At 42.5% G+C, this 20,902-nt stretch overlaps 1 protein-coding gene and 1 long non-coding RNA gene across 2 annotated transcripts in view; one reads left to right on the top strand and one right to left on the bottom strand.

Moving 5' to 3' along the window:
- NCOA1 (nuclear receptor coactivator 1) overlaps positions 1-20,902 on the top strand; it is a 345,294-nt gene that overhangs the window by 117,382 nt on the left and 207,010 nt on the right. The window lies entirely within an intron of this gene.
- On the bottom strand, positions 357-20,842 carry LOC120997167. Its single transcript, XR_005778103.1, has 5 exons — positions 20,829-20,842; positions 18,439-18,443; positions 13,793-13,798; positions 11,082-11,085; positions 357-430 (listed from the first exon to the last, which is right to left on the bottom strand). It is a non-coding gene; the product is annotated as an uncharacterized LOC120997167 (long non-coding RNA).

Here is a 20,902-nt window from a genome sequence, read left to right as displayed (position 1 = left end):
TCCCTAGGGTTCAGGGAGCCTCCTTCCTAGCGCTTATGGCTTTTAAGAAAGATTTGGCGCTTTTGGAATCTTTTCCCAGGCCTACGGTAGATCCCTCTTGGTTGGAGGGGAAAATCTCTAACGCCCTTCGCCCCAAGAAACCTCTCTCCACTTTCTACAGGGAGCTACTCTCCTCCGCACCTCCAGATCTGTGGTTCCTTGCAGCCTGGGAGAAGGAGCTGTCCCTGTCCCTTTCAGAACCTGAAAAAGCCTTCATCCTCACACACTCACATGGTTTCAACCGTTGTATTAGAATACAGGCAAACTCTTATAAATTACTTACAAGATGGTATAAGACACCGGAATTCCTTCACAAGCTTAATCCCGCTATCCCAAACGGTTGCTGGAGGTGTGGAGGAGATATTGGTTCTTTATCTCATATTTGGTGGAGCTGCGAGAAAATAAAACCGTTTTGGGTTGAAGTAGAAGCAGCTATAAACAGGATATGTAATAGCCAGATTACCTTAGACGCAAAACTCCTGCTGCTCTGGTGTCCAAATGGCACGCTTACCCCCTCAAAGTATAACCTACAAACCATGCTTATTACAGCAGCTCGACTGCTGATCCCTCTATTGTGGAAAAATGAATCAGCTCCCTCGTTCTTGATGTGGACGGAAAAAATTGACCAACTATATCGGTTTGAAGAACTAGCCCACTGGGAAAATCAATCGAGAGCAGTTTTTGTAAAACTATGGTCTCCCTGGAAGCTATACCGCAAATTCTAGGCTTAGATATGTCTTGACTTAAGATTTTGATTGACATCCAACTCTTCCCCTCCCCTCTCTCCTCCAACCCACCTTCCTTTGTCTTGTTACAGCCCCCCCCCCTCGTCAGATATTTGTTTGCATATTTCACTCCATTATCTGAAGTCGTGTATGCAATCATTTTGAATATAATGTGTTTGCTGAATATTCACTTATCCAGCTGCGTCTGGACACAAGATGCATGACTCTCTACATGACTGTGTATTTTTCTCAAATAAAAAGAAATTTGATAAAGAATATAACTACTATAATACTGCCTCCTATTTACAAGAATATAACTACTATAATACTGCTCCTATGTACAAGAATATAACTACTATAATACTACCTCCTATGTACATGGATATAACTACTATAATACTGCTCCTATGTACAAGAATATAACTACTATAATACTGCTCCTATGTACAAGAATATAACTACTATAATACTGCTCCTATGTACAGGAATATAACTACTATAATACTGCCTCCTATGTACAAGAATATAACTACTATAATACTGCCTCCTATGTACAAGAATATAACTACTATAATACTGCCTCCTATGTACAAGAATATAACTACTATAATACTGCTCCTATGTACAAGAATATAACTGCTATAATACTGCTCCTATGTACAATAATATAACTACTATAATACTGCTCCTATGTACAAGAGTATAACTACTATAATACTGCTCCTATGTACAAGAATATAACTACTATAATACTGCTCCTATGTACAAGAATATAACTACTATAATACTGCTCCTATGTACAAGAATATAACTACTATAATACTGCTCCTATGTACAAGAATATAACTACTATAATACTGCTCCTATGTACAAGAATATAACTACTATAATACTGCCTTCTATGTACAAGAATATAACTACTATAATACTGCTCCTATGTACAAGAATATAACTACTATAATACTGCCTCCTATGTACAAGAATATAACTACTATAATACTGCCTCCTATGTACAAGAATATAACTACTATAATACTGCTCCTATGTACAAGAATATAACTACTATAATACTGCTCCTATGTACAAGAGTATGACTACTTATCTGTAAATGGAAGAAATGGGGAGGAGATGGAACTATTTATCCTAGAATACTTCAGGATCTTGAAGAAAACCAAACCAAAAACTTTATCTATGTGTGCCTTCAATGATAGACCAGGACAGCTAAGATCTACCGCCTCGTATCCCTTTTATTTAAAGCTTCCCAGATCAATTGGCCCCCAAGATGAAATGGAGGGAATTACGAGGAGATGGTCCTCTACTCTATATCCTAATCTCCTTAAGAGGTTTGAAGAAAATCATCCAAACCTATGATACCTACAGTATGTCTATGCCTAGCTTCTATGATCCACCAGGCAAGCTAATCGTTAGGCTACATGCACATGACCGTATGTTTTTTGCGGTCCGTATGGCATCCGTTTTTTTTTGTGGGTCCATTGTATATGGCTATCCTTCTCTGCAAAACGGACAAGAATAGGACATGCTCTATTTTTTTTTGCAGAATGGAACCACGGACGCGGAAAACAAATGGTTGACTATCCACATTTTTTAACAGCTCCATAGAAATGAATGGGTCCGCATCCTATCCGCAAAAAAAACGGAACAGACGCGGAAACAAAATACGTTGGTGTGCATGTAGCCTTACTCTGTTTTCTAGGTCCTCCCCTGGCCCGAAGATAAAGGGCAGGGACAATTTCTAAACTGATACCAATATCTTTGTCTGCCTTACTTCTTAGTGTCCCTTTAGGTCATGCCACTTGGATCCAGTTCCTTGGACATGCTGGCACCACTCATGGTCTCAGATTCATTTCTAGTGCCTGGAATAAAAAGGAATTGTTAGCATGTGGTGATCCTCCATAGCTTGCACTCCAGCACTGCCTCTATTTGTGCTCCTTCCAATCCTCCTGTGGCCTCAGTAATCTCCTAATGATTTCATTACTGTTAAACCGGGTTCATCTCGTGGCTCAGAAAGCAGTATCATTGCTCCCAGGAGATAAATTACACAAGTTCCTGGTGATGTCTCCAAGAATCGAATGAGAAGGAACAGCACATGAAAGAAACTGAAAACAAATAGTCCAACTTCTATTATGGGGGGTCAATTAACAACTTCCAACCAATGACAATGAGATCTACAGACTGCCTCAAGTGCTCCACAGAATTATATCCTACATATAAAGCTTAGATACACAGCTCAGCACACAGTATACCACTTGAAAGGCTTCTATAGACTCCTCAGGAGATAGTAGTACATGCAGTAAAGCTTAGATACACAGCTCAGCAGACAGTACCACATGGGAATGACAGGCACAGTATTATATGTGATATCACTCATGATAGGATTAGATACACAGCTCAGCAGACAGTTTCACACATGATAGGATTAGATACACAGCTCAGCAGACAGTATCACACAGGATAGGATTAGATACACCGCTCAGCAGGCTGTATCACACATGACAGGATTAGATACACAGCTCAGCAGACAGTGTCACATGTGATAGGATTAGATACACAGCTCAGCAGACAGTATCACACATAATAGGATTAGATACACAGCTCAGCAGACAGTATCACACAGGATAGGATTAGATACACCGCTCAGCAGGCTGTATCACACATGACAGGATTAGATACACAGCTCAGCAGACAGTGTCACATGTGATAGGATTAGATACACAGCTCAGCAGACAGTATCACACATAATAGGATTAGATACACAGCTCAGCAAGCAGTATCACATATGATAGAAATAGATACACAGCTCAGCAGACAGTATCACACATGATATGATTAGATACACAGCTCATAAATAAGTATCGCACATGATATGATTAGATACACAGCTCAGCAGACAGTATCACACATGACAGGATTAGATACACAGCTCAGCAGACAGTATCACACATGATAGGATTAGATACACAGCTCAGCAGACAGTATCACACATGATATGATTAGATACACAGCTCAGCAGACAGTATCACACATAATAGGATTAGATACACAGCTCAGCAGACAGTATCACACATGATAGGATTAGATACACTGCTTATCGGACAGTTTCACACAGGATAGGATTAGATACACAGCTCAGCAGACAGTATCACACAGGATAGGATTAGATACACAGCTCAGCAGACAGTATCACACATGATGGTAGGATTAGATACACAGCTCGGCAGACAGTATCACACATAGTAGGATTAGATACACAGCTCAGCAGACAGTATCACACATGATAGGATTAGATACACAGCTCAGCAGGCAGTATCACACATGATAGGATTAGATACACAGCTCAGCAGACAGTATCACACAGGATAGGATTAGATACACAGCTCAGCAGACAGTATCACACAGGATAGGATTAGATACACAGCTCAGCAGACAGTATCACACATGATAGAATTAGATACACAGCTCAGCAGACAGTATCACACATGATAGGATTAGATACACAGCTCAGCAGACAGTGTCACATGTGATAGGATTAGATCCACAGCTCAGCAGGCAGTATCACACATGATAGGATTAGATACACAGCTCAGCAGGCAGTATCACACATGATAGGATTAGATACACAGCTCAGCAGGCAGTATCACACATGATAGGATTAGATACACAGCTCAGCAGACTGTATCACACAGGATAGGATTAGATACACCGCTCAGCAGGCTGTATCACACATGACAGGATTAGATACACAGCTCAGCAGACAGTGTCACATGTGATAGGATTAGATACACAGCTCAGCAGACAGTATCACACATAATAGTATTAGATACACAGCTCAGCAAGCAGTATCACATATGATAGAATTAGATACACAGCTCAGCAGACAGTATCACACATGATATGATTAGATACACAGCTCAGAAATAAGTATCGCACATGATATGATTAGATACACAGCTCAGCAGACAGTATCACACATGACAGGATTAGATACACAGCTCAGCAGACAGTATCACACATGATAGGATTAGATACACAGCTCAGCAGACAGTATCACACATGATATGATTAGATACACAGCTCAGCAGACAGTATCACACATAATAGGATTAGATACACAGCTCAGCAGACAGTATCACACATGATAGGATTAGATACACTGCTTATCGGACAGTTTCACACAGGATAGGATTAGATACACAGCTCAGCAGACAGTATCACACATGATAGAATTAGATACACAGCTTAGCAGACAGTATCACACAGGATAGGATTAGATACACAGCTCAGCAGACAGTATCACACATGATGGTAGGATTAGATACACAGCTCGGCAGACAGTATCACACATAGTAGGATTAGATACACAGCTCAGCAGACAGTATCACACATGATAGGATTAGATACACAGCTCAGCAGGCAGTATCACACATGATAGGATTAGATACACAGCTCAGCAGACAGTATCACACAGGATAGGATTAGATACACAGCTCAGCAGACAGTATCACACAGGATAGGATTAGATACACAGCTCAGCAGACAGTATCACACATGATAGAATTAGATACACAGCTCAGCAGACAGTATCACACATGATAGGATTAGATACACAGCTCAGCAGACAGTGTCACATGTGATAGGATTAGATCCACAGCTCAGCAGGCAGTATCACACATGATAGGATTAGATACACAGCTCAGCAGGCAGTATCACACATGATAGGATTAGATACACAGCTCAGCAGGCAGTATCACACATGATAGGATTAGATACACAGCTCAGCAGACAGTATCCCATGGATTGAAAGATGAAAAACAGCATGGGTTTACTTCAGGGAGATCATGTCAAACTAATCTTATTGATTTTTTCGATTGGGTGACTAAAATAATAGATGGCGGAGGTGCAGTAGACATCGCTTATCTAGACTTTAGTAAGGCTTTTGATACTGTCCCACATAGAAGGCTTATCAATAAAGTGCAGTCTTTGTGCTTGGACTCCCATATTGTTGAATGGATTAGGCAGTGGCTGAGGGACAGACAACAGAGGGTTGTAGTCAATGGAGTATATTCAGACCATGGTCTTGTTACCAGTGGGGTTCCACAGGGATCTGTACTGGGACCCATATTGTTCAATATCTTCATAAGTGAAATTGCAGAAGGCCTCGATGGTGAGGTGTGTCTTTTTGCTGATGACACAAAGATTTGTAACAGGGTTGATGTTCCTGGAGGGATACACCAAATGGAAAAGGATTTAGGAAAACTAGAGGAATGGTCAGAACTCTGGCAACTAAAATTTAATGTTGATAAGTGCAAGATAATGCAGCTGGGGCGTAAAAACCCAAGAGCAGAATATAAAATCAGTGATACAGTCCTAACCTCAGTATCTGAGGAAAGAGATTTAGGAGTAATTATTTCAGAAGACTTAAAGGTAGGCAGACAGTGTCATAGAGCAGCAGGAAATGCTAGCAGAATGCTTGGGTGTATAGGGAGAGGCATTACCAGTAGAGAGGGAGGCGCTCATGCCGCTCGACAGAGCACTAGTGAGACCTCATTTGGAGTATTGTGCTCAGTACTGGAGACCATATCTCCAGAAGGATATTGATACTTTGGAGAGAGTTCAGAGAAGAGCTACTAAACTAGTACATGGATTGCAGGATAAAACTTACCAGGAAAGATTAAAGGACCTTAACATGTATAGCTTGGAAGAAAGACGAGACAGAGGGGATATGATAGAAACTGCTAAATACATAAAGGGAATCAACAAGGTAAAAGAGGAGAGAATATTTAAAAGAAGAAAAACTGCTACAAGAGGACATCGTTATAAATTAGAGGGGCAAAGGTTTAAAAGTAATATCAGGAAGTATTACTTTACTGAGAGAGTAGTGGATGCATGGAATAGCCTTCCTGCAGAAGTGGTAGCTGCAAATACAGTGAAGGAGTTTAAGCATGCATGGGATAGGCATAAGGCCATCCTTTATATAAGATAGGGCCGGGGGCTATCCATAGTATTCAGTATATTGGGCAGACTAGATGGGCCAAATGGTTCTTATCTGCCAACACATTCTATGTTTCTATGACTGGCCACAGGTGTGCTTCTGAACTCAAATATATATCACCGTCCTCAAGATGTCTATACAATTAAATACTGTGGTGAGGGTGGCAGTATTCTGTGCCGCACTGTGATATTTGGTTTTGCTGGGGAACTTGAAGTTCCCAATCTGCCCCTGGCTACAATGTATCAGTCGGAAGTCACAGAGAATTGTCTAATCTGTAGTAAAGGGAGGAACCGCACTGAATCAAAGTGTCCCTGGTGCCAATCAAGGGCTGTTAAGCCACCATCCAAATGATAAAGTATTGAGGCAGAAATATTCTATTGATATGTACCACTGGGCAAATGGATGATGCAGATAATGTGAAATAAAGCTATACTTTAATTGCAAAATCTTAACCTGAGTGCCTCAATACTTTATCACAGAGAATTGTGTATCACTTCTCAGCTCTGTATAGGTTTACTGCCTCTAAATGCAGACAAGACTGTTATTCTCTGATGGCATGCAGAGATCTTAAAAATGTGGGGAAATGTTCTGCAGGATATCATACATATATGCCTTCATGCCCGACTGTATCTCATCTTGTATCCAGGCTAGAGGCTGTATCTCATCTTGTATCCAGGCTAGAGGCCGTATCTCATCTTGTATCCAGGCTAGAGGCCGTATCTCTGTCACGGACGTTCCCGCGACAGGTGGCAGGGATCGGTGAGACTGGCAACATGTGGTTTGTTCTGACAGGTTTTCCTTGTGGATCAATAGGCGTCTGTGTTGTTTCTGGTAATGGCCACACCCCTTGCCTCCAGGTGTTGCTAATTTGGTCAGTTAACCTTCCTTATTTATAATTGCTTCTCCCACAATGCTGTGCGGTTTATAGCTTCTGTGCCTGTGGATAGTTTGTGGTTAAATCTCGGCTGAGTTCCTGGTGCTCCCATAGCCCCTTTGAAGTTAAGTCTTTCCTTTCCCTTTTTGTATTTTGTTTGGGTTCTGTGTGTTACATTTCCCTATTGTTTGTATTCGGCCTGAAGAAGTCTCCTGTTTGTCCTTCCTTTTGGAGGAACAGGAAGTCTCATCCCTGCCATTAGTACCAGGGTCCTATAGGGCTAGATAGGACCCTAGGTATTCCTGCGTATGAACACACCTACCTCTGGGGTCTGTTCATACTGCTAGTCAGTCAGGATTTTGGTTAGGGTTTTAATAGGAGGTGTCCATCTTCCTTCCCTAGTTCTCAGGCCTGATTCCCTGTTCCCCCCTTCCTCTTATGCTCGGTGTGGTGTTTCCTTCACACACCGAAGCGTGACAGTCTCATCTTGTGTCCAGGCTAGAGGCTATATATCACCTTCTGTCCAGTATAGAGGCCGTATCTCATCTTGTATCCAGTCTAGAGGCCGTATCTCATCTTGTATCCAGGCTAGAGGCTGTATCTAATCTTGTATCGAGGCTAGAGGCTGTATCCAATCTTGTATCCAGGCTAGAGGCCGTATCTCATCTTGTATCCAGGCTAGAGGCTGTATCTTATCTTGTATCAAGGCTAGAGGCTGTATCTCATCTTGTATCGAGGCCGTATCTCATCTTGTATCCAGGCTAGGGGCTGTATCTCATCTTGTATCCAGGCTAGAGGCCGTATCTCATCCTGTATTCAAAATAGAGGCAGTATCTCATCTTGAATACAAGCTAGAGACCATATCTCATCTTGTGTCCAGGCTAAAGGCTATAGCTCACCTTGTGTCCATGATAGAGGCCGTATATCATCTTGTATCCAGGCTATAGGCCGTATCTTATCTTATATCCAGGCTAGAGGCCGTATCTCATCTTATATCCAGGCTAGAGGCTGTATCTCATCTTGTATCCAGGCTAGAGGCTGTATCTCATCTTGTATCCAGGCTAGAGGCCGTATCTTATCTTATATCCAGGCTAGAGGCAGTATCTCATCTTATATCCAGGCTAGAGGCTGTATCTCATCTTGTATCCATGCTAGAGGCCGTATCTCATCCTGTATCCAAAATAGAGGCAGTATCTCATCTTGAATCCAAGCTAGAGGCTGTATCCTCTTGTGTTCAGACTAGAGGCTGTATCTCACTTTGTGTCCAGAATAGAGGCCGTATCTGATCTTGTATCCAGGCTAGAGGCTGTATCTCATCTTGTATCCAGGCTAGAGGCTGTATCTCATCTTGTATCCAGGCTAGAGGCTGTATCTCATCTTGTATCCAGGCTAGAGGCTGTATCTCATCTTGTATCCAGGCTAGAGGCCGTATCTCATCTTGTATTCAGGCTAGAGGCTATATCTCATCTTGTATCCAGGCTAGAGGCCGTATCTCATCTTGTATCCAGGCTAGAGGCTGTATCTCATCTTGTATCTAGGCTAGAGGCCATATCTCATCTTGTATCCAGAATAGAGGCCATATCTCATCTTGTGTCCAGGCTAGAGGCTGTATCTCACCTTGTATCAAGGCTAGAGGCTGTATCTCACCTTGTATCAAGGCTAGAGACCGTATCTCATCTTGTGTCTAGGCTAGAGGCCGTTTCTCATCTTGAATCCAAAGTAGATGCCGTATCTCATCCTGTTTCCAGTCTAGAAGCTGTATCTCATCTTGTATCCAGGCCAGAGACCGTATCTCATCTTGTATCCAGGCTAGAGGCTGTATCTCATCTTGTATCCAGGCTAGAGGCTGTATCTCATCTTGTATCCAGGCTAGAGGCTGTATCTCATCTTGTATCCAGGCTAGAGGCTGTATCTCATCTTGTATCCAGGCTAGAGGCTGTATCTCATCTTGTATCCAGGCTAGAGGCCGTATCTCATCTTGTATCCAGGCTAGAGTCTGTATGTCATCTTGTATCTAGGCTAGAGGCTGTATATCATCTTGTATCCAGGCCAGAGACCGTATCTCATCTTGTATCCAGGCTAGAGGCTGTATCTCATCTTGTATCCAGGCTAGAGGCTGTATCTCATCTTGTATCCAGGCTAGAGGCTGTATCTCATCTTGTATCCAGGCTAGAGGCCGTATTTCATCTTGTATCCAGGCTAGAGGCTGTATCTCATTTGTATCCAGGCTAGAGGCCGTATCTCATCTTGTATCCAGGCTAGAGGCCATACCTCATCTTATATTCAGGCTAGAGGCCGTATCTCATCTTGAATCTAAGCTAGAGGCGGTATCTCTTCTTGAATCCAGGCTAGAGGTGGCTCGACTGGGTCCTAGAGCCTCCTTTCAGTGGTACTTCTCTTTTAGCTCTCATATTGTAATCACTTCCATACTGTATATCATTACAGTCACACATAGAAAGTTTAATTCCAACAGCTTCTTTTTGGTGCTGAGTGTATTACAGCTCCCCCCCGTCCACAGCTGATAATAGAACAGTCCGCTTCCCGCACACGGGTCTCAGTCCCCGCCCTCGGTTCATTCTCGGTTGGATTATTTTACAGGATGGCGGCAATTTCCATTTAGAACGCTGATTACCCCGCAGATTAAATGAGCAGGTTCGGCCAAAGACTATTTTTTTTTTATTTTTTTTACTTTTCTCAGAGAACCCCTTTAACCCCAATCCCACATACTTTTCTCAGAGAACCCCTTTAACCCCAATCCCACATGGTTCAGAACTTTCCCAACTCTCCGATGACGCACCCCGGATCCCGCCATAGGATGATCATCCAGCACATTATTAGATCAGATACTGTAAGTGGATGTGTCACCGCTTGAATAAAAATTCCTCTTAAATATTTCACTTTCAGGTCTTCAGTTTCGTTTCCAGATTTCTGTGAATAGAAAGGATGCAGAGGAGCCCCGGGATTTATGAATGGGACGCCTGTTGGGCCCCCCAGGCGCCAGGACCTGGGTGCACTTGCCTTCTATCTAATTCCGCGGTTGGACCAGAATGGCCCGATGGCGAGATTGGATTTGCGCTTTAAATGCTTCTGCTCTATATACAAAACTGTCTTTAGAATAGTGGGCGTGCTCTCTCCAGGAATGTGCACGCCGCCTGAGGAGCGACCTACATAACATTACACAGTCATGGCAGAAGGCGTGTGACGGAATGACATTGGGAAAGCCGGACACGCAGCAGGCGACTAATTATCCACTCATTTAGTTAATGATAGGCCCTTGTACAGCTGCTAATTTTGCATATAAACAGGTAAGTCTAGACGGAGCACGCCCATTACCTACTGTATAAGCAGTCACCATCCTGATAATTATAGGGCGCACGTATTGTCTCCTGTGACGCAGCCCATGGACGTGAAGACATGACAAGGCATGACCTACCTCACTGTACAGGTTAGCGCAGACCTACAGTAAGTAAGGAGTTACATGTACAGACATCGTGATTCCGTTTCTCGCCATCTTCAAGACCCCTGCTTGAGGTCAGTGAATAAGCATATTCTTCCTAAGGCTTATAATAACCGTGCAAACACTGTTACAGCTGAGGGTTTGCTACCATTGCATCCAGTCTAGACTGTCCTCTGGATGACAGACGGATACATGCTACCTGCGCTAATACATTGTAACAGACTGGATCTGCCAGGAGTAGCACTTGCTGTGTCATTATGGTGGTCAGTGTATGACAGGACGCAGTGAGCTCCCCCTAGTGGTGGCTGCAGGCAGCTAGAATCTTACGGTGTAACTCTGCAGGGGATCTGGAGCTCTGTGTCAGAATAACAAAACCGTGGCTCGTTTATGAATTTTTCACATTCTTAGATAAAAAAAAAATCATAATCAAGGGGTTAAATAATATCCAAGAAAGTCGTCATGTATGATGAGCTGGTGTATCTAAGCCTATCCTGTGTAATACAGTTTATTAGTTGTATCTAAGGCTATCATTTGAAATACTTTGTAGTGTATCTAATCATGTGTGACACTGCTAAGCTAGTGTATCTAAAGCTATCCTGTTTGATACTGCATTGCTGAACTGTGTATCTAAGGCCTCTTTCACACTTGCGCTGTCCGGATCCGTCATGCACTCCATTTGCCGGAGGTGCCCGCCGGATCCGTAACACCGCAAGTGAACTGAAAGCATTTGAAGACGGATCCGTCTTCAAAATGCGTTCAGTGTTACTATGGCAGCCAGGACGCTATTAAAGTCCTGGTTGCCATAGTAGTAGTGGGGAGCGGGGGAGCGGTATACTTACCGTCCGTGCGGCTCCCGGGGCGCTCCAGAATGACGTCAGAGCGCCCCATGCGCATGGATGACGTGATCCATGCGATCACGTGATCCATGCGCGTGGGGCGCCCTGACGTCACTCTGAAGCGCCCCGGGAGCCGCACGGACGGTAAGTATACTGCTCCCCCGCTCCCCGCTACACTTTACCATGGCTGCCAGGACTTTAGCGTCCCGGCAGCCATGGTAACCATTCAGAAAAAGCTAAACGTCGGATCCGGTAATGCGCCGAAACGACGTTTAGCTTAAGGCCGGATCCGGATTAATGCCTTTCAATGGGCAGGATTTTTGGACGGAGCAAAGAGCGCAGCATGCTGCGGTATTTTCTCCGGCCAAAAAACGTTCCGTTCCGGAACTGAAGACATCCTGATGCATCCTGAACGGATTACTCTCCATTCAGAATGCATTAGGATAAAACTGATCAGGATTCTTCCGGCATAGAGCCCCGACGACGGAACTCTATGCCGGAAGAAAAGAACGCAAGTGTGAAAGAGCCCTAAGCCTACCCCACATGATACTCTGTTCCTAAGCTTGAGTATCTAATGTAGTATATAGACTATTGAGCAACTATATTAAGTACTTTATTTGTATTGGCCACTGTATCCAAACTTATCATGTGTGCTACTGTCTATTGAGCAATGTATCTAATCCTGTAATATGTGATACTGTCTGCTGAGCTGTGTATCTAATCCTAACATGTGTGATACTGTCTGCTAAGCTGTGTATCTAAGCCTATCATGTGTGATACTGTCTGCTGAGCTGTGTATCTAATCCTATCATGTGTGATACTGTCTGCTGAGCTGTGTATCTAATCCTATCATGTGTGATACTGTCTGCTGATCTGTGTATCTAATCCTATCATGTGTGATACTGTCTGCTGATCTGTGTATCTAATCCTTCCATGTGTGATACTGTCTGCTGAGCTGTGTATCTAATCCTATCCTGTGTGATACTGTCTGCTGAGCTGTGTATCTAATCCTATCATGTGTGATACTGTCTGCTGAGCTGTGTATCTAATCCTATCATGTGTGATACTGTCTGTTGAGCTGTGTATCTAAGCTATGATAGGCTTAGATACAACCAATAATAAAATGATAGAATTAAAAGATAAACTATTCAGCAGTGAGTACCACACAGTATAGGCTTAAAGTCTATCATGGGAGATACTTTTTTATTTTCCGATGTATCTAAGCTTATCATGAGTAATACTGTCTTCTGAGGTGCTGCATCTAAGTCTATAGTGGGTGATACAGACTTACTATCCGGTGTATCTAAGCCCATCATCTCAGAGAACCGCTCATGACTACCTCCTCATCATGTGACACTATGTGACATCTGTCATCTTCCAGCAGGTGTGTGCAGAGCGTCGGGCCATATATTAGTGGTCATGATTATGCCTGCCACTACCAGCACTTACCAGTGTAGTTTGCCTATTGTGGTTTTTTTTTTGTTGGTTTTTTTTTGGGGGGGGGGGGGGGGGGCGACGACTGAATCCACTCTCATTTCCCTAATATCCAGATCACCAGAGCATCTGGGATTTTTACCTCCAGGTCCTGGGACAAGACCTGATTCCAGATCTAAGGACATCTCCAATATCTATGGATAAAACCCGCCTCCGGTCTCCCCCCCAGACACCCTCCATCATGTCTCCGGCAGAGAATGAACAGAGCTGTGGGGGGCATGCTCTACCTGCTTCCTATGACTGGTGAGAATCCGACCACTGAAATACTTACTTTCTGCCCTGTGGATAGGAATAAGTGGGTTTTGTGGTTCAATCTCTAAAAGGGCAGGAGACGGGGTACACTTTGGTAATAAGGACCAGCGGCTGTGGACTGCAGGGTGGTATTACTGGGTGGGGGCGTTCTTACTTTGTGGGACACAGAGGAGGTATTATTAATTTTTAAGGAGGTCCTGTCCCCTCTTCTGTCATATCTGTATTAGTAACTACTTGCATTCGCCATGTAATCCCAATTCTGGGACATCTATTCTTATGACTCTATGTTGCATCATTCCTCTATTATTCCTACTAGAAGTCTATGAATGAAGTCTGGAAGCTATGATTAGATAGTGTCAGATCGTGCATGGTTATACCCCCTCAACTGGTAACACCTTTCGCTTCTAGTAGGAATAATAGAGGTATGGCACTGCGTAGAGTCACAAGAATAGATGCTCCCAAAATTGTTATTACATGGGGGATGCAAGTAATTGCTAAGATACTTTTAAGGAGCGGGTAGGGGCACAAAGAAGGCCATTATTATTTTGTGGGGGGCAGAAAGGGGGGATTATTATTATTATAGGGGGCATAAAAAGGTATGATGGCTGTGGGAGCTCAGGAGAAAGCAGTTTGTTGTGGTCACTATGGCAGAATTATTACTGTTTGGGGACAGTATTACTTTATGTGGCACAACAAGGGGCCAATAGTAAGGTGCAGAGAGGAGCCGTGGCTAGAAGGAGCCTTCATGGTGGTCTGGGCCGGATAGAGAAGAAAGGAGAAAGCAGACTAGTCCAGTTAGAAAAGTTATCACCTGATATTCAGTATCTGGTAAGTGCCACAGCTTATAGGACCCCCCTTTACATAACTGCAGGACCATTCCTCTTCTCCCTTGCAGACAGAGCAGTGGGGGAGGGCTCCTGCTGCAGCCCGTTGCCTTACAGACAAGTACGATCTAAGATTGATAAGAAACAGGAAAGTCAGCAAAAGAGAGGAGGATAGTCCTATATGTAGTGCTCTTACATTATACACGTGGTTATTCTGGAAGTTTCTAACCTGACTTTTTTGTGGAATTTGTTCCGTTTTTAAGCAAAAAAAAAAATGTACAAAAAAATCACACTTTGCTTTCTCAGTCTTATAATCTGTCAGTGACTTGCCTTGGGTTCTCATAATGTATGCCGCTATAAGACATGCAAATCTATGCAGCATTATAAGGGAGAGGTGTCTCCGCGCTCGGGCAGCGGGATTTCATCGGTGACCTTGATGGCAGAGTGGGGGGGGGGGGGCTGTGTAAATGTTTAATCTGGAGCTGTCCAGCAGGTAGGCTTCATAGTGAAAGAATGTGTCAGTAAGGCAGGGGGGGCGAGATTTTGGAATTGCTTAAGGATTGTTAATGATTTATGAGACGGTCAAACCCAATGCGTATGGATGCGTTTGATGTTTAGATTGCGAGCTCTGCAGGTCAAGGATAAATTCATCCCCTCCTCCCCGATCTAGGGACCTTTACGGAAGCGCATTTGCCAGTGTAATATGGAAAACCTGCTTTCCAATGGACCCCTAGTGGCCTGAAAAATTATCTCCGATTAAAAATGTAGTCGGAATTATCCAATAATAATTTTCTGGGTCCAATAGCAAAATTTTTCATTTCTGTGGGACCCTAAATCAGCCTATTTCACTTGTAGAACACAATCAGAGATTGCACTGTAAGAAGAGTCATCTTTTATTTCCTGCAAAAAGATAAAAGTTTCAGGCACCCACTTGATCCACCCCCAAAACATACATAGAGGGGTGGATTTTGCATGGAAAGATGTTGCAAATTCTTTTGTTGGTCCGGAGCATTCAAAATAAAAATAAAAAATGCACAAAAAAAATCTCAAAATTCCATAAACGAGAGTCAAAATCTCCCCAAAAAAAATGCAAAAAAAAAAAAATGCAAAAAAAAAATCTCAAAATTCCATAAAAGATCCAAAAATACTTCAGCTCTGCCGAATATCTCACCTTTGTAAATGTGTATATCGCCTCCCGGTCGTGGGTAGCTTTTTATAGAAATGAGGATTATTTATGCTCGTCTGTGAAGACGATTATAAACTATGGCTTTTCTAACCATCCTCAAATGTCAGATGTATCAAGAGCCTGAAAATATGTGATAGCACAAATAGACGTCCACTTACCAAGATGTCCTCATACAATTCCAGTTCTGCAGAACTTTATGTGCTGCACAAAATGAGCAAAATGCGTAGTTTATACCAACTGTACATATATAATTATATACAGGAGATACCCGGGTTATACCAGCATGGTCCATATCACTATATACAGAAGATGTATAACTTATATCAGCTGTACATATATAATTATATACAGGAGATACCCAGGTTATACCAGCATGGTCCATATCACTATATACAAGATGATGTATAACTTATACCAGCTGTACATATATAATTATATACAGGAGATGCCCAGGTTATACCAGCATGCTCCATATCACTATATACAAGAAGATGTATAACTTATACCAGCTGTACATATATAATTATATACAGGAGATACCCAGGTTATACCAGCATGGTCCATATCACTATATACAAGAAGATGTATAACTTACACCAGCTGTACATATATAATTATATACAGGAGATACCCGAGTTATACCAGCATGGTCCATATCACTGTATACAAGAAGATGTATAACTTATACCAGCTGTACATATATAATTATATACAGGAGATGCCCAGGTTATACCAGCATGCTCCATATCACTATATACAAGAAGATGTATAACTTATACCAGCTGTACATATATAATTATATACAGGATATACCCAGGTTATAATAGCATGGTCCATATCACTATATACAGGAAGATGTATAACTTATACCAGCTGTACATATATAATTATATACAGGAGATGCCCAGGTCATACCAGCATGGTCCATATCACTGTATACAAGAAGATGTATAACTTATACCAGCTGTACATATATAATTATATACAGAAGATACCCAGGTTATACCAGCATGGTCCATATCACTATATACAAGAAGATGTATAACTTATACCAGATGTACATATATAATTATATACAGGAGATACCCAGGTTATACCAGCATGGTCCATATCACTATATACAAGAAGGTGTATAACTTATACCAGCTGTACATATATAATTATATACAGGAGATACCCGGGTTATACCAGCATGGTCCATATCACTATATACAAGAAGATGTATAACTTATACCAGCTGTACATATATAATTATATACATGAGATGCCCAGGTTGTACCAGCATGGTCCATATCACTATATACAAGAAGATGTATAACTTATATCAGCTGTACATATATAATTATATACAGGAGATACCCAGGTTATACCAGCATGGTCCATATCACTATATACAAGAAGATATATAACTTATACCAGCTGTACATATATAATTATATACAGGATATACCCAGGTTATACCAGCATGCTCCATATCACTATATACAAGATGATGTATAACTTATACCAGCTGTATATATATAATTATATACAGGAGATGCCCAGGTTATACCAGCATGCTCCATATCACTATATACAAGAAGATGTATAACTTATACCAGCTGTACATATATAATTATATACAGGAGATACCCAGGTTATACCAGCATGGTCCATATCACTATATACAAGAAGATGTATAACTTACACCAGCTGTACATATATAATTATATACAGGAGATACCCGAGTTATACCAGCATGGTCCATATCACTGTATACAAGAAGATGTATAACTTATACCAGCTGTACATATATAATTATATACAGGAGATGCCCAGGTTATACCAGCATGCTCCATATCACTATATACAAGAAGATGTATAACTTATACCAGCTGTACATATATAATTATATACAGAAGATACCCAGGTTATACCAGCATGGTCCATATCACTATATACAAGAAGATGTATAACTTATACCAGCTGTACATATATAATTATATACAGGAGATGCCCAGGTTATACCAGCATGCTCCATATCACTATATACAAGAAGATGTATAACTTATACCAGCTGTACATATATAATTATATACAGGAGATACCCAGGTTATACCAGCATGGTCCATATCACTATATACAAGAAGATGTATAACTTACACCAGCTGTACATATATAATTATATACAGGAGATACCCGAGTTATACCAGCATGGTCCATATCACTGTATACAAGAAGATGTATAACTTATACCAGCTGTACATATATAATTATATACAGGAGATGCCCAGGTTATACCAGCATGCTCCATATCACTATATACAAGAAGATGTATAACTTATACCAGCTGTACATATATAATTATATACAGAAGATACCCAGGTTATACCAGCATGGTCCATATCACTATATACAAGAAGATGTATAACTTATACCAGATGTACATATATAATTATATACAGGAGATACCCAGGTTATACCAGCATGGTCCATATCACTATATACAAGAAGATGTATAACTTATACCAGCTGTACATATATAATTATATACAGGAGATACCCAGGTTATACCAGCATGGTCCATATCACTATATCACCATGTGCTACTGATGTGAGAGGTGATGAAGGTTCGTAAGGGCAGACGACACCCTACAGAGGAGCAGCTCACCGCCACAATGAACCAGGGGGGGGGAACAAACAGGTGTCTAACACAACAGGTCAGAGAACCTACTGTGTATGGGGCTCCAGAGCAGAGGGACAGTCACTGCTCCTCTGATAATGAAGTTCTATCAGCAGAAAAGTCTTTAATTGTCACCGCAGTATCAGAATTGGACCTCCGTTGATTGGCAAAGGGTTGTCTTCTCCTGTGAATCCAGTTTTCTGCTTCATGGAACGGTTTTAGGTTGGCGTGTCTGGAGAGAAACATCAGAGAACAATCCCCCTGCAGCCGTTGCTGGAAGAACACAACCTGATGGTGGCAGTGTTATGGTCCGGGGAAGGTTTTCGTGGCATTCTCTGGCCCACTCATCCATGTGGAAGGCACTCACAACCGATTTGTGTAGGAAACCATCCTTCCAGATCACATCCACCCATACATGCTGATTGTCTTCCCTGGGGTGGGTGGGATCTTCCAGCATGACAGCGCAACTTGTCATATGGCTAGAAATGTCCAACACTGGTTAGAAGAGCATGACCAAGACTTCCAAGTAGAACCCTGGCTGCCCTCTACTTCTTCAGACTTGAACCCAATTGAGCATCTGTAGGACCACCTCGATGGTCGTGTTCTTTCTATGGATCCTCCCCCACACTCCCAACAGCAGCTGTGGGATGCACTGCAATCAGCATGGCTCCACATACCTATGACAACCCACCTGGACTTTATTGAGTCACTCCCAACCTGTCTAGCTGCTGTCCGTGCTGCATACGGTGGTTGCTCTGGATATTAGGTGGTGGTCAGAGTAATGGGACTCCACTGTGTATATAGAGAAGATGCCCAGGTTATACCATCAGTACCATCTTCTCAGACCTGGCTCTTCACAGACTTTAGGCCTAACTATGATTGATGATGGTCTCCTCCTTGCTGACGTAGAAGATCTGTGGAGGTACAGTTATGGTGGTGGTGTCATTAGATCTGGTCCCACACTGAGAACTGATGAATTGCTGGGAATAATCTGCTGGTGCTAAGTAAATATTGAACCCGCTGATGGTCCCGGGCGTCCTGGTGATGCTTCAGCCAAACATTTATCGAGAATTAATGACCTTCTTCCCAGACAAGTTTAGACAAGAGGCCACCTTGTACGGCGGCTTGTAGAAGAAAGCTGTGGACCTCGTTGTGTATATGTGCACATGATGAATGTACAGAGATTTGTCTAAGCGGATTTTCCCTTTTCTGTATTTGCTCGGCTGACAAATAGTCCCCGGCTCTGTATAAACTGCTATATGGCAGGCGAGGGTCAACTGAGGTAACGGAGGAAAGCAGCTACTCCCAGTAGACGGAGCAGGCGCGGATGAAGGCTCTTACATATATACACTGTATATAGCACCTGCCAGGCTTGCAAGGAAATTTCTGTAGGCCAGAAGAAGATGCAATATCAGGTCTACTTGATGAATCCTGCTTCATATATTCCCATACTGAGCTGTGGAGATGTCTTCTCCAGAATTGGACTCCTAGAGTATGGTGCAGCCTTCTCAATTTACTTTTAGAAGGAACTTTCCTGTTCTTGGGAGGAGAGATTACGTTCTTGTCTAGCATGTTTTTTCTTATTGGAAATATACTTAGAACATGCACATAACTCTATCTATACAGTATATACCTTATCTAATGATAATAAGGCGTCCACATCAGACACCACATGTCCTGAGTTCACATAGAACATGTGTGATGTACAAAATCTAAAGGAGTTCATAACTGATGGTGTCATTGATGAGTTCATTCTGGCCTTATTCACATGTCAGTGTTTTGGTCAGTGATTTCCATCAGTGATTGTGAGCCAAAACCAGGATTGGAGCCTCCACAGACATAAGGTATAAGGGAGAGATCTGCACCTGTCCTGTGTTTAGAGCCGCACCTGGTCTTAGCTCAAAATCGCTGATGGAAATCACTGACCGAACACTGAAGTGTGAATGAGGCATTACTCAGATACCCCCACTGGGTTTTTCATACATATTTCCTGCTCATGTCGACCTTTCACTTACTGTATATGTTGTGAATGCGAACTTTACCCTAAGAATAGCATATCTATCTTTCAATCAATCAATAAAGCTTTATTGGCAGGTCTAAAATTATACATTAGTATTGCCAAAGCATGTGGGAAATAGGGGGTTGAGAAATGGGTCAGTGTATAGGAGTCAGTGGCATATCATGATGGGGGGAGTGGGAAGGGGTGCGGACACACCCTGGGTCAGGGTATCGGAGTCCATGGCATATCAGGCTCCTCTCAGTCTGTGGCAGGCACTGATATATTGTGCTGCTATGTCCACAGTGTTCTCTTCCTCTCCCAGCAGGATGGGCAGCTTCTCTTCCTCCTCCATGGAGCTGAAGTCTGGGAGTAGATCAGAGAGTCTCCTAAAGTGGATGTCCCTCACTGCTGAATATTTGGGACAGTATATCAGAAAGTGGGCCTCATCCTCCACCGCCTCCAGGTGGCACTGCTGGCACAGTCTGCTTTCTCTAGGCATGTAGCTCTGTCGATGCCGTCCGGATTCGACGTCCAGGCTGTGGGC

Source organism: Bufo bufo, chromosome 4, assembly GCF_905171765.1.
Source record: "Bufo bufo chromosome 4, aBufBuf1.1, whole genome shotgun sequence".
NCBI lineage: Eukaryota > Metazoa > Chordata > Amphibia > Anura > Bufonidae > Bufo > Bufo bufo.
The sequence above is the reverse complement of the archived record's forward strand: the minus strand, read 5'-3'. Positions and strand labels throughout refer to the sequence as shown.